At 38.9% G+C, this 14229-nt stretch overlaps 1 long non-coding RNA gene and 1 pseudogene across 2 annotated transcripts in view; one reads left to right on the top strand and one right to left on the bottom strand.

The window, feature by feature from the left end:
* The window catches only part of LOC143669091 (uncharacterized), a 32929-nt gene that overhangs the window by 16516 nt on the left and 2184 nt on the right, over positions 1-14229 (bottom strand). The gene's annotated exons all lie outside the window — the stretch shown is intronic.
* LOC143669090 (small ribosomal subunit protein uS8 pseudogene) lies at positions 9123-9617 on the top strand (annotated as a pseudogene).

Raw genomic sequence — 14229 nt, 5'->3', positions numbered from 1 at the left:
AGACAAAAAGTCACTGAAAGAATTTGTGACCAAGAGACCAGCTCTGCAAGAAATACTAAAGGGAGCACTAGAGTCAGATACAAAAAGACAGAAGAGAGAGATATGGAAAAGAGTGTAGAAAGAAGGAAAATCAGATATGATATATATAATACAAAAGGCAAAATGTTAGAGGAAAATATTATCCAAACAGTAATAACACTAAATGTCAATGGACTGAATTCCCCAATCAAAAGACATAGATTGGCAGAATGGATTAAAAAACAGGATCCTTCTATATGCTGTCTACAGGAAACACATCTTAGACCCAAAGATAAACATAGGTTGAAAGTGAAAGGTTGGGAAAAGATATTTCATGCAAATAACAACCAGAAAAGAGCAGGAGTGGCTATACTAATATCCAACAAATTAGACTTCAAATGTAAAACAGTTAAAAGAGACAAAGAAGGACACTATATACTAATAAAAGGAACAATTAAACAAGAAGACATAACAATCATAAATATTTACGCACCGAATCAGAATGCCCCAAAATACGTGAGGAATATACTGCAAACACTGAAAAGGGAAATAGACTCATATACCATAATAGTTGGAGACTTCAACTCACCACTCTCATCAAGGGACAGAACATCTAGACAGAGGATCAACAAAGAAATAGAGAATCTGAATATTACTATAAATGAACTAGACTTAATAGACATTTATAGGACATTACATCCCACAACAGCAGGATACACCTTTTTCTCAAGTGCTCATGGATCATTCTCAAAGATAGACCATATGCTGGGTCACAAAGCAAGTCTTAACAAATTTAAAAAGATTGAAATCTTACACAACACTTTCTCGGACCATAAAGGAATGATGTTGGAAATCAATAATAGGCAGAGTGCCAGAAAATTCACAAATACATGGAGGCTCAACAACACACTCCTAAACAACGACTGGGTCAAAGAAGAAATTGCAAGAGAAATTAGCAAATACCTCGAGGCGAATGAAAATGAAAACACAACATATCAAAACTTATGGGATGCAGCAAAGGCAGTGCTAAGAGGGAAATTTATTGCTCTAAATGCCTATATCAGAAAAGAAGAAAAGGCAAAAATTCAGGAATTAACTATCCATTTGGAAGAACTGGAGAAAGAACAGCAAGCTAACCCCAAAGCAAGCAAAAGGAAAGAAATAACAAAGATTAGAGCACAAATAAATGAAATTGAAAACATGAAAACAATAGAGAAAATCAATAAGGCCAGAAGTTGGTTCTATGAGAAAATCAATAAGATTGATGGGCCCTTAGCAAGATTGACAAAAAGAAGAAGAGAGAGGATGCAAATAAATAAGATCAGAAATGGAAGAGGAGACATAACTACTGACCTCACAGAAATAAAGGAGGTAATAACAGGATACTATGAACAACTTTACGCTAATAAATACAACAATTTAGAGGAAATGGACGGGTTCCTGGAAAGACATGAACAACCAACTTTGACTCAAGAAGACATAGATGACCTCAACAAACCAATCACAAGTAAAGAAATTGAATTAGTCATTCAAAAGCTTCCTAAAAAGAAAAGTCCAGGACCAGATGGCTTCACATGTGAATTCTACCAAACGTTCCAGAAAGAATTAGTACCAATTCTCTTCAAACTCTTCAAAAAAATCGAAGTGGAGGGAAAACTACCTAATTCATTCTATGAAGCGAACATCACCCTCATACCAAAACCAGGCAAAGATATTACAAAAAAAGAAAACTACAGACCAATCTCTCTAATGAATACAGATGCAAAAATCCTCAATAAAATTCTAGCAAATCGTATCCAACAACACATTAAAAGAATTATTCATCATGACCAAGTAGGATTCATCCCAGGTATGCAAGGATGGTTCAACATAAGAAAATCAATTAATGTAATACACCATATCAACAAATCAAAGCAGAAAAATCACATGATCATCTCAATTGATGCAGAGAAGGCATTCGACAAGATTCAACATCCTTTCCTGTTGAAAACACTTCAAAAGATAGGAATACAAGGGAACTTCCTTAAAATGATAGAGGGAATATATGAAAAACCCACAGCTAATATCATCCTCAATGGGGAAAAATTGAAAACTTTCCCCCTAAGATCAGGAACAAGACAAGGATGTCCACTATCACCACTATTATTCAACATTGTGTTGGAGGTTCTAGCCAGAGCAATTAGACAAGAAAAAGAAATACAAGGCATCAAAATTGGAAAGGAAGAAGTAAAACTATCACTGTTTGCAGACGATATGATACTATACGTCGAAAACCCGGAAAAATCCACAACAAAACTACTAGAGCTAATAAATGAGTACAGCAAAGTAGCAGGTTACAAGATCAACATTCAAAAATCTGTAGCATTTCTATACACTAGTAATGAACAAGCTGAGGGGGAAATCAAGAAACGAATCCCATTTACAATTGCAACTAAAAGAATAAAATACCTAGGAATAAATTTAACTAAAGAGACAAAAAACCTATATAAAGAAAACTACAAAAAACTGCTAAAAGAAATCACAGAAGACCTAAATAGATGGAAGGGCATACCGTGTTCATGGATTGGAAGACTAAATATAGTTAAGATGTCAATCCTACCTAAATTGATTTACAGATTCAATGCAATACCAATCAAAATCCCAACAACTTATTTTTCAGAAATAGAAAAACCAATAAGCAAATTTATCTGGAAGGGCAGGGTGCCCCGAATTGCTAAAAACATCTTGAGGAAAAAAAACGAAGCTGGAGGTCTCGCGCTGCCTGACTTTAAGGCATATTATGAAGCCACAGTGGTCAAAACAGCATGGTATTGGCATAAAGATAGATATATCGACCAATGGAATCGAATAGAGTGCTCAGATATAGACCCTCTCATCTATGGACATTTGATCTTTGATAAGGCAGTCAAGCCAACTCACCTGGGACAGAGCAGTCTCTTCAATAAATGGTGCCTAGAGAACTGGATATCCATATGCAAAAGAATGAAAGAAGACCCATCTCTCACACCCTATACAAAAGTTAACTCAAAATGGATCAAAGATCTAAACATTAGGTCTAAGACCATAAAACAGTTAGAGGAAAATGTTGGGAGATATCTTATGGGTCTTACAACTGGAGGCGGTTTTATGGACCTTAAACCTAAAGCAAGAGCACTGAAGAAGGAAATAAATAAATGGGAACTCCTCAAAATTAAACACTTTTGTGCATCAAAGAACTTCATCAAGAAAGTAGAAAGACAGCCTTCACAATGGGAGACAATATTTGGAAATGATATATCAGATAAAGGTCTAGTATCCAGAATTTATAAAGAGATTGTTCATCTCAACAACAAAAAGACAGCCAACCCAATTACAAAATGGGAAAAAGACTTGAACAGACACCTCTCAGAAGAGGAAATACGGATGGCCAAGAGGCACATGAAGAGATGCTCAATGTCCCTGGCCATTAGAGAAATGCAAATCAAAACCACAATGAGATATCATCTCACACCCACCAGAATGGCCATTATCAACAAAACAGAAAATGACAAGTGCTGGAGAGGATGCGGAGAAAGAGGCACACTTATCCACTGTTGGTGGGAATGTCAAAGGGTGCAACCACTGTGGAAGGCAGTTTGGCGGTTCCTCAAAAAGCTGAATATAGAATTGCCATACGACCCAGCAATACCATTGCTAGGTATCTACTCAAAGGACTTAAGGGCAAAGACACAAACGGACATTTGCACACCAATGTTTATAGCAGCATTATTTACAATTGCAAAGAGATGGAAACAGCCAAAATCTCCATCAACAGAAGAGTGGCTAAACAAACTGTGGTATATACATACGATGGAATATTATGCAGCTTTAAGACAAGATAAACTTATGAACCATGTAATAACATGGATGGACCTAGAGAATATTATGCTGAGTGAATCCAGCCAAAAACTAAAGTACAAATACTGTATGGTCCCACTGATGTGAACGGACATTCGAGAATAAACTTGAAATATGTCATTGGTAACAGAGTTCAGCAGGAGTTAGAAACAGGGTAAGACAATGGGTAATTGAAGCTGAAGGGATACAGACTGTGCAACAGGACTAGATACAAAAACTCAAAAATGGACAGCACAATAATACCTAATTGTAAAGTAATCATGTTAAAACACTGAATGAAGCTGCATCTGAGCTATAGGTTTTTGTTTTGTTTTGTTTTGTTTTGTTTTGATTTTACTATTATTACTTTTATTTTTTTCCCTATATTAACATTCTATATCTTTTTCGGTTATGTTGCTAGTTCTTCTAAACCAATGCAAATGTACTAAGAAATGATGATCATGCATCTATGTGATGATGTTAAGAATTAATGATTGCATGTGTAGAATGGTATGATCTCTAAATGTTGGGTTAATTTCTTTTTTTCCGTTAATTAAAAAAAAAAAAAAAAAAAGAGAAGGGATAATTGGAGATGAAGGGATACAGACTGTACAACGGGACTGGATATAAAAACTCAGAAATGGACAGCACAATACTACCCAATTGTAATGCAATTATTTTAAAACACTGAATGAAGCTGCATGTGAGGTATAGGTTTTTTGTTTTTGTTTTTTTTGTTTTTTTTTCTTTCTATTATTGTTTTAATTCTTATTCTGTTGTCTTTTTATTTCTTTTTCTAAATCGATGCAAATGTACTAAGAAATGATGAATATGCAACTATGTGATGTTATTAAGAATTACTGATTGTACATGTAGATTGGAATGATTTCTAATTGTTTTGTTAATTCTTTTTTTAATTAATAAAAAAAATAAAATAAAATTTAAAAAAAAAAAAAAAACTACTCCAATCAGGCTTTGGCTCTGATTGATCTTGTCTAAGTCACCAAAGCCTCCCATGGTCTTAGTCCTCTTCTTACTTGGCATAGGAGCAGCACTTGGCACAGCCATAATGGACACAGATAGGGACACCATTATTGATACACTTTTAAAATTTTGGTTTCCAGAAAACAAAATCTTTTGATATTCCTCCTGCCTCAGTGATTGTTCCTTCTTGTCTTTTTTTTTTGCAAAGTCCTGCTTTTCTCCTTGGCATTTTAAAATCGAGTGTCCCAGGGCACAGACTTCTGTTTTCTTTTTTCTTCCATCTGCCTATTCCCTTGGTGGTCTCATGGCTTTAAGAAGCCTTCATATGCTGATAACGCTCAAGTTTTTATCTCCTGCTTGGATCTCTCTGCAAAACTTCAGACATCAGTCAGAGTCCAATCAGGAGAGAGACACCACACAGTAAAGTGAATGGGGAAAGTTTAACATAATTATACAGGGGATTGGAGCGATGGAGAATTAGCTAGTAAGGAACAGACGAATAGCGAATATATAAGGAGCAGCCACCACCTCCGGGACTGAGATAGAGTGCCAAGGAAGGAATGAATCTGGAAGACAGGGCCTCTCCCCATCTGGGCTGAGATTAAGACCTGGCTGGAGAGGGTGCAGCTATGGCTCACTGGGTGGTACAAAGGTTTGCTGAGGCATCATGTGGGGTTAGGGAGGGACTTCACTGAGAATCTTCCTTCTAGGGTGCTGGGGAAAATTGTCCACTGGGAGGTGCTGCACCTTGGAACTGCAAAGCCACCCAAGAAAGTAGTGGGGGAAGCCATCCACAAAGAAGTTTTGGGACTGGGGCTGCCAGGCACCCAGAACAGCACAATGTTGAGTCAGGTACTACAGAAGCTGTGCATACTGCAAGGACCTGCCAAGAGAGCTCATCAGAATCAAGTGAAGAAACCCTTTCCTCTTCCAGTGTCCCCCACCAGTGCACTCTATGGAAAACTTAATATCATGCCAGATGGCAATGGAAAAATATTTCCAGGGTCCACTTCTGTTACAGCAGAATGGTTAATGAAAGGTGGATGTGGAACTGAGAGGCAAATGAATTGATAATTGCTTCACTCCAGATTTGTGAACAGCCACCTACCTGACATTTCCACTTGGATGTCTAAGAGTCAACTGAAACTTACCAGGTCCAAAACTGAACTACTCTACCTGTGCCCTTCCCCATCTTTCCAGCTGCTTAGGCCTACAACTCAGTCATTGTGACTCCCATTTTCCTCTCACATGCAAGATCTAATTTGGAAGGAAAACCTATTGTTTCTACCTTAAACATATACCTATGATCCAACCACTTCTTCCCTCCATATCTACTGCTATCACCCTGGTCTAAGACAACAATGACATTATCATCATCATCTTCATCACTTGCTTCAATATCTCCAATAGCTCTTTTATCAGTTTGCTAAAGCCACCAGAATGCAATATATCAGAATTGGATTGGCTTTTACAAAGGGAATTTATTAAGTTACAAGTTTACAGTTGTAAGACCATAAAAATGTCCTAACTAAGGCAGCCAGAGAGATACCTGAGCTCTGAGGAAAGGCTGATAGCGTCTGGGGTTTCTGTCATGTGGGTAGGCACATGGTGATGTCTGCTGTCCTCTCCCAGCTTCTGATTTCAAATGGCTCTCTCAGCTCTTGTGGGTCTTTTCTGGCTTACTCTGGGGTGATCTCTTTCGGCATCTTCAAATGTCTGTGTCTAGGCTTCTGCTCTCTGTATAGGCTCTGAGCTCCTTCTCTCTCCATGAACTCTTTTAAGGACTCCAGTAAGTTAATTAAAACCTACTTTGAGGGTGAGCCATGGTAGCTCAGCAGGCAGAGTTCTGGCCTGCCATGCCAGAGACCCAGGTTCGATTCCTGGTGCCTGCCCATGTAAAAAACAAAGACCTATTCTTGAATGGGCAGGGTCACATCTCCATGGAAACAACCTAATCGAAAGGTTCCACCCACAATCAATCTGTATCCACGAGATTGGGTTAAAAGAATATGGCTCTTGTCTATATTTTAGAACCATTCCTACTCTTTGAGGCCAAAGAAGAAAGGTTTATTTTGCCTGGAACCTAAATTTTCTGTAACACATAATCTAACTCAACCTGTCTGTACAGCTCAGTTGAACAACTGAAACACAGGGAGCCCAGAATAAGAATGAGGACCTTTAATCCTGTATATCTTATGTAATGCCTGAATACATCCTAGAGCATATTAAGCAGATAATCAAAAGTATTTGCAATGATGGGGTGCACAGGTAGTTTAGCAGTTAGAATGCCTGCCTTCCATGCAGGAGACCCGGACCATACACCCCCCCCCCCCAAAAAAAAAAAGTATTGGCAAAGTCCCTTGAGGGATGGGAGAAAAAATATGGAACTATTAAACTTTACCATCAGGGAATCCCCCTGATACAGTGTCAAACATTAGGGACACACAAATCAATAGGACAAGCCCTTTATCTTGGGACTTACTCTTGTGAAGCTTATGTAGGTGATGGATAAGCTTAGTCTACCTATAAGTATGCCTAAAAGCTACTTCTGGAGGACCTCTTTTGTTGCTCAGATGTGTTCTCATTCTCTCTAAGCCCAACTCTGTAGGTGAAATCATTGAGCCTTCCCCCTACGTGGGACATGACATCCAGGGATGAAAGTCTCCCTGGTGGCATGGGAGATGACTCCCAGGGATGAGTCCAGCCCTGGTACCATGGGATCAACAACTCCATCCTGACCTAATATAGTATCTAATATAGTATCAGTGGCTGAGAGTATTTCAAATAGAATCAAGAGGCTACTCTAGAGGTCACTCTTATGCATGTTTCAGTTAGACATTACAACCTATCATAACTTGCCAAATCCCAAACAAAACTATTCCAGGCGGTCCTAAAGAACACCCAGGGAAATATATAAGATTCTATGAAGGGTAACTTTCCAGAAACCTACAACCTCCAGATGGGTCCCTGGACCAGAGAAGTCCTGAAACCTAGAGGGGACAGTCTTTTCAGAACATCAACTAGTTCCATATCCCTACCCGATATTAATGACAGCCCCTTTCAATGTGAAAAAGTTAGAATGGCTAGAGCCCAAACACCCCTAATGAGTGGGACAGCAAGATCAAAGGTAATGGTGGAGTTATACAGAGAAGGTAGGGTTTAAAAAATGAATATAATTGCTGAATCACTAAATTGATATTTCTTTTAGTCTCTAGTATATTAGAGCAGCAAGAAGTAAAAACCTAAAATTGTGGAATTGTAACCCATACCAAACTCTGAAATCTGTTCTATAACTAATTGTTGTGCTGTACTTCGAAATTTATTGCTCTTTTGTATATATGTTATTTTTCACAAAAAAGAAAAAAAAAGTTGATTGTGATGATAAAAAAATATTTATTCTTTCTAGCATCCTATATTCTAGAGCAGCTAGAAGGAAATATCTGAGATGATTATATAGTAGCCCATGACAAACTCTGGAATCTGTCCTGTAAACTACTTGTTGAAGAGTGCTTTGAAAACTATTGCTTTTTTCTTTCTTTGTTTTGTATATATATTATAAAATAAAAAAGTTAAAACAAAACAAAAGAACATGGCTGTTCTGATGTACATAACAGTTTCAAAACAGCACAGCTCTTAACTCTTTTACCCATGTCCTCCTGCAGTCTCTTCTTAGCATAGCAAAAAATGTGGTTCTTTTTAAGCATCACTGAGGTCAAGTCATTCCTCTGCCCAAAACTTCCCATTTCACTCAGAGGAAATGCCAAAATTCCCTAGTGACCACTATGATCTAGGCCTCCCCCACTAATTTTTCTGATCACTTTTAATAATGCTCTGTCCCTTTATCACTCCACTTCAAACATATCGGCCTCCTTGGTGTTCCTCAAGTAAATGGGAGACGTGATATCATCCCAAGGACCTAATCGTCATTACCCTTACCTACTTGTTCTTCTTTCTAAAAAATAAATTTACTTAATTATTATATCTGTTGTTCATTGCCTATTTAGTCATGTATTTCCCATAAGAAGTATTCAATTTTTTAGAATTTATATATATATATATAATATATTTTATTTATTTATTTTTATTAGCACACCCAAGCACAAGTGCCTGGCACATAGTAGGAGCTTGATAAATATTAGTTGAATATTGACTACCTGGCTTTGTGTTCTCAACAGAGGATGGTGTCATGGTCCAGCAGAAAGTAATTTTCTCCTCCTGTTAGAAGCTTGTGCTTCCTCTTTCTGCCATCCTTCTGTACAGCCACAATGGTGCCTACGAATGTCCTGGCCAACAGTCTCAATGGCATCCACAGTGCTGAGAAAAGACACAAATGCTGGGTTCTTATCAGGCTGTGCTCCAAACTCATCATCTGGTGTCTAATTGTGATAATGAATCATGGCACACTGGCGAATTTGAAATCATTGATGATCACAGAAGCTGGAAAGATTGTTTTGAACCTCACAGGCAGATGAAACAAATGTTGAGTGATCAGCCCCAGATTTGCCGTGCAGCTCAAAGATCCCCAAAACTGGCAGAATAATCTGCTCCCATCCTGTCAGTTTGGCTTTATTGTAGTGATGACCTTAGATGGCATCATGGGTCATGAGGAAGCAAGTGGAAAACACACTGGAGGAGAAAATCCTGGATTACATTTCTAGGGATTTAATACATGCACACAAATAAAATTCCTCAATGAGTACTGTGCCAGTTTGAAGCTATTATACCCAAGAAAAGCCATGTCCTTTAATCTTCAATATTGATGGGTGGAATCTTTTTTATTGTTTCCATAAAGATGTTACCCACCCAACTGTGGTGGTAACTTTTGATTAGATGGTTTCCATGGAGATGTGTTTCCATTCAAGGTGGGGTTGCTTATGCAACCCTTTAAGAGGGAACCATTTTGGAAAAAGCTTAGAGCCAACAGAACTAACAGAGTTCACACAGCCAGAGACCTGTGAAGATGAAGAAGGAAAATGTCCCTGGGGGAGCTTCACGAAATAAGAAGCTTGGAAAGCAAGCTAGCATGTATCTTTCTAGCTGACAGACATATTCTGGACCCACTGGCCTTTCTTGAATCGAGGTATCTTTACCTGGATGCCTTAGTTTGGACATTCTCATGGCCTTAGAACTGTAAACGTTCAACTTAATAAATTTGCCTTTTTAAAAGTCATTCTGGTATATTGCACTCTGGCAGCTTTTGCAAACTAAAACAAATAAATATACATGCATGAGTTTGTGCTTTTACTGAAGCCTCCTCTTCAGTAGGCTGTTTCTAACCTGGGAACCCCCCATTCAGGTGTCCACAATCCTCTCCTTACCTCTAACCCATTTCCCCAGAACCCTGGGGCTATCATATACACAGTTCCATGCTCCCTGGAACCACAGGGTGTGAATGTCATCCATTAGCATTCCTAGCCATCATAAGCACTTTACATAGCTCATTTTATTTAATCCTCATGATCACCATATGAGATAAGGTGTACTATTATCCCCATTTTACACAGCAAACAAAGAAACCAGTCATTGAGAAGTAATTTGCCTAAGGTCAAACAACTAGCAAGTTGATGAGTCAAAATGTGTCTGTGCCCTGTAGGGCCAGAAACAGTTTTATGTCATGAAATATTAACTTAGAGGAAGTTAAACCTGACTTGAACTGAATTAAAAATTGGTTTTGAGCTCAATTACAGAGGGAGGGAAATCAAAATCTGACTTTTCAAAGTAAACCACCCTTAGTTAGTCCTAACTGGCTCAAATGGGAACCAAATTAGAAAGCATGACATCCTCTGCTTCAAATCTACCAATTCGAGATGGGTGGGAGGCGGCTCAGTCCCGTTTGTTTCTACACCAGTCGTGGCACATCCGGGCAGTCTCCTTCAATGGTTTCCTTCAATTGCTCTTAGAACAAATAATACACTGCTTATTCTACACATTAAAGATCAGCTATCTGTGTGGTTTTCTGGATTCATTTCTGCCTCCTTCAGGAGACTATAAGCCCCTTGAGGATAGGGGCAGATATTCCAAGTTTTGTTGATGAATGAATGAATGCTTGCAGCTCCTTCATATCCCCATTTATTGAGGATACCAAATCAAGTTGCTTTTTAGTAAGGGAGAGAATCCTAAGCCTAAGAAATGGGGTTTAAATGTGGATGGAGGAGGAGAAGAGGAGGAAAGATCTGGGGAGAACTGGAAACACTTTCTGGCCGATCATACGACATGGATGGACATCTACTGTCTTCATGCAATACTAAGGAGGTACTCCTGAATCCAAAACAGAACTAAACACTTTTCAGTTTACTTCCACAGAAAAGGAAAACATCTGCATGTGAACAAAGAATTATGCATTTTCCCTCCTTTACTCTAATAAACTCTCCTCTAAGAATGTTTTTCCTTCCCAGAATTTCTAAATACCTTAAAAATTCTTTTTTTGTTGTTTTTTGTTTTTCCCTGGGAAATTTCACTTTTTTCTAAATGGGCTTTTTTTGGTTTCATATTTCTAAATAACAACTCTTTGATGCCAAAGCTGGAATGAGGCCAAGGGCTCATGCTTCCACTGGAAAGCACATATTTTTTTATGGTAAGTGACTGGGAATCTATGTGGAAGTCTTGGATCTTAGCAGCTTTTAGGGTATCAAATGTATATGCAAAAAGATGAGCCTGCAATATCTAAGAGCAGGTTGGCGTTTTCATTTATTCCTTATTCCATCTGCTGCTTCTTAACTTCGTGCTTTTCCTCAACTCATTGCAGTGATTTGGCCCAAGGTCAAGAAATGAAGAGACTTCTGTAAGAGTTATTCAGGTTTCTCCTTCTTCTTTCTCCTCCTCTTCATTTTCTCCCTCCCACTGCATCTTCTTCTCCCACTCCTTCCTTCCGCTCCTCCTGCTCCCTTTTCATTTCCTTAATTGTGATAACCAGTGGAGCTGTTGGAGAATGTAAAGGAGTAGTCCAATAGAAAATGACCATGTCCTAAGTGTTTCACATATTTCTAGCCTGCAGGGTTGGGGGGAGGGCAGGATGTTGAAGTTTAGAGCCTCTAAACACTAAAGAAAGCTCCCTGGTCAAAAAGAGCAGCCTCCAGACTCCAGTAGCTGGTATCTGCCTACTTGATCGTACTAACTCAGACCTGCTGAGCCAGTTTTCTACCAAGTCACCGAAACGAAGGAGGAAATGAACCTCTGGCAGTATCCAAATGTGTTTCTCTTCAGATGTTTTGGAGCTGTGATTTGGCCCATTAATTATCTGAATTTATATATTCACCTACCATGCTGTGATGGGATTTTTCACTCCATTAATTTCAGTTGCTCCTCTACACTAAAAAAGTTGCCTTAAAGCCATAACCAAACGGGGGCCTCCTTTCCTTATCTCTAGAAAAAGGAATAAGGGGTTGAGGTGGATGCTAAAGGGCAACTATTATTCTATCACAAATGAATTTAAAAGCTGAAAAATACTTACATTCCTAATCATATTTTGTTGTTATTGTACACTGATATATAGCTCTCTGCACCACATTTAATGGGACCAGTTGACCCTAAAGTACCTCTCAACCTCAAGATTTGATTCTGACTAGCACAATGATTTCTATAATTCAGTAAAAATAGTTACCCACCAGAGGGCAGTAAGATTACAAACAAATGAAGCTGGCCACAACTGGCCAGTGAGGTACACATTCAAATGAAATGCACTCATAAGTTTAAAATTCTTCTCCGATTAAATTCCACAACAATTTTATTGTCTGCCTACTTCATTCTATGTTCCGTGTTATGCTTGATGTCCAACAATAATGCTTTCTAAGTGTCCACAGGCCAAATGTGTTACATGCTTCATGACTTTATTCTGTCACGAAGGAATGAATGACAGCGCATTTCCAGCGTGTGGGATCCCTTTTTATTCATTCAGCAACTTCATATGAAGCACCTACTATGATTCCACACATTGTTATCTGAACTTGGGACGTCTCAGTTAACAAAACAAAGATCCCTGACCTTGCGGAACTTATATCCCCATGGGACGGTAGGCTCCCTTGCCCAAAAAATTAAATAAGCAGATTATGTAGCTTGTTAGAAGGTGATAAATGGCGTGGAAAGAAGGAAAAGTAGAGCTGTGCAAGAGGCATTAGGATTCAGGTAAGAGGTTGCAATTTTAGGTAGGGTGTAAAGGAGGACATCTGAAGGAAACTGAGTTGAGGGAATAGGCCTTGTGAACAACTGGGGACATTTGTCCTAGACATAAGAAAAAATACACGAAAAGGTCACAAGGCAAGAATCGTCCCTAGTAGGAGATCCTAAGTTCGAGCTAAGAGGAAGTAGATCACAAACAGCCTTGTAGGCTATGGTGAGAACGCTGGTATTCACTAGTGAAATGGGGAGCCACAGCAGGATTGTGAGCACAGGAATAACAGTGTTGAGAACAGCCCAGCCTTAAAGAGGCCTTGCTCCTATAGATGCTTCTAAATATTCACACATCATACAATCCAGCTTAATAGTACAGACATGACTTCACCACCATACCCTCTTATCAGAGCTCATCTAAAAGCACAGTGAAGGGCAGTTAAAAGCTGCTATACTTACTTAAAAACCGCTGTGAAAGGCAGTGTGGTGGTTCCACAGGAAATTAGGGGTGGGGTTGCCATATGGTCCTGAAATCCCGTTGCTCAGTGTATACCTGGAGGAACTAAGTGTAGAAGCATGAATAGACACTTGGTACCCTGGTATTTACTGCACACTTGTGTTTATGGCAGCAGTGTTCATGATCCACAGAGGTGGCCTAAGAGTACAATTGAGGAATGGAAAGGGGAACTGTGGTGTGGACTGCTGAGCGGCCACAAGAAGGAATGACATTGTGAGGCAGGCAGCTAGATGAATGAAGCTTAAGAGCTGTACACTGAATAAAATGTCAGGAAAATAAGACAAATAGTATCATGCCTCACTCACATGAATGGACCAACTATAATATAAAAATTCTAGAATTAAAGTCGAGAACATGGGTTATCAGGTTGGGGCTTATTGTAAAGGGTCCTAGACTGGAAGCTCTTACAGCAGTCACATATATTCAAGAGTTGTAACTGTTACTTCTAAATTCTGAGATACTGAGCTATTTGTACATAACACGGCCTTTCCCAGATACTCTGGGTACTTATATGACACCTAAGACTCGGGGTTAGAGCTCTGAAGCTATGAAAAGTCAGCACTAACCCATACAGGAAGTGTTTACAAAGTTGAAAAGGGGTCAGACCTCAACTAGAGATATGAATAAAGCTGATATGGACAGGACTAAGATATACTAGAAGACTGGGTAAAGGATGATATCGTCCATATTTTAAAACCTCAACTTCTGGGTGAGGCTAATGGGGGAGATGTTTATTTGCTACAAAATTT

The sequence above is a fragment of the Tamandua tetradactyla genome, chromosome 25 (assembly GCF_023851605.1).
Source record: "Tamandua tetradactyla isolate mTamTet1 chromosome 25, mTamTet1.pri, whole genome shotgun sequence".
Lineage (NCBI taxonomy): Eukaryota > Metazoa > Chordata > Mammalia > Pilosa > Myrmecophagidae > Tamandua > Tamandua tetradactyla.
This window is presented reverse-complemented; position numbering and strand designations above follow the sequence as displayed.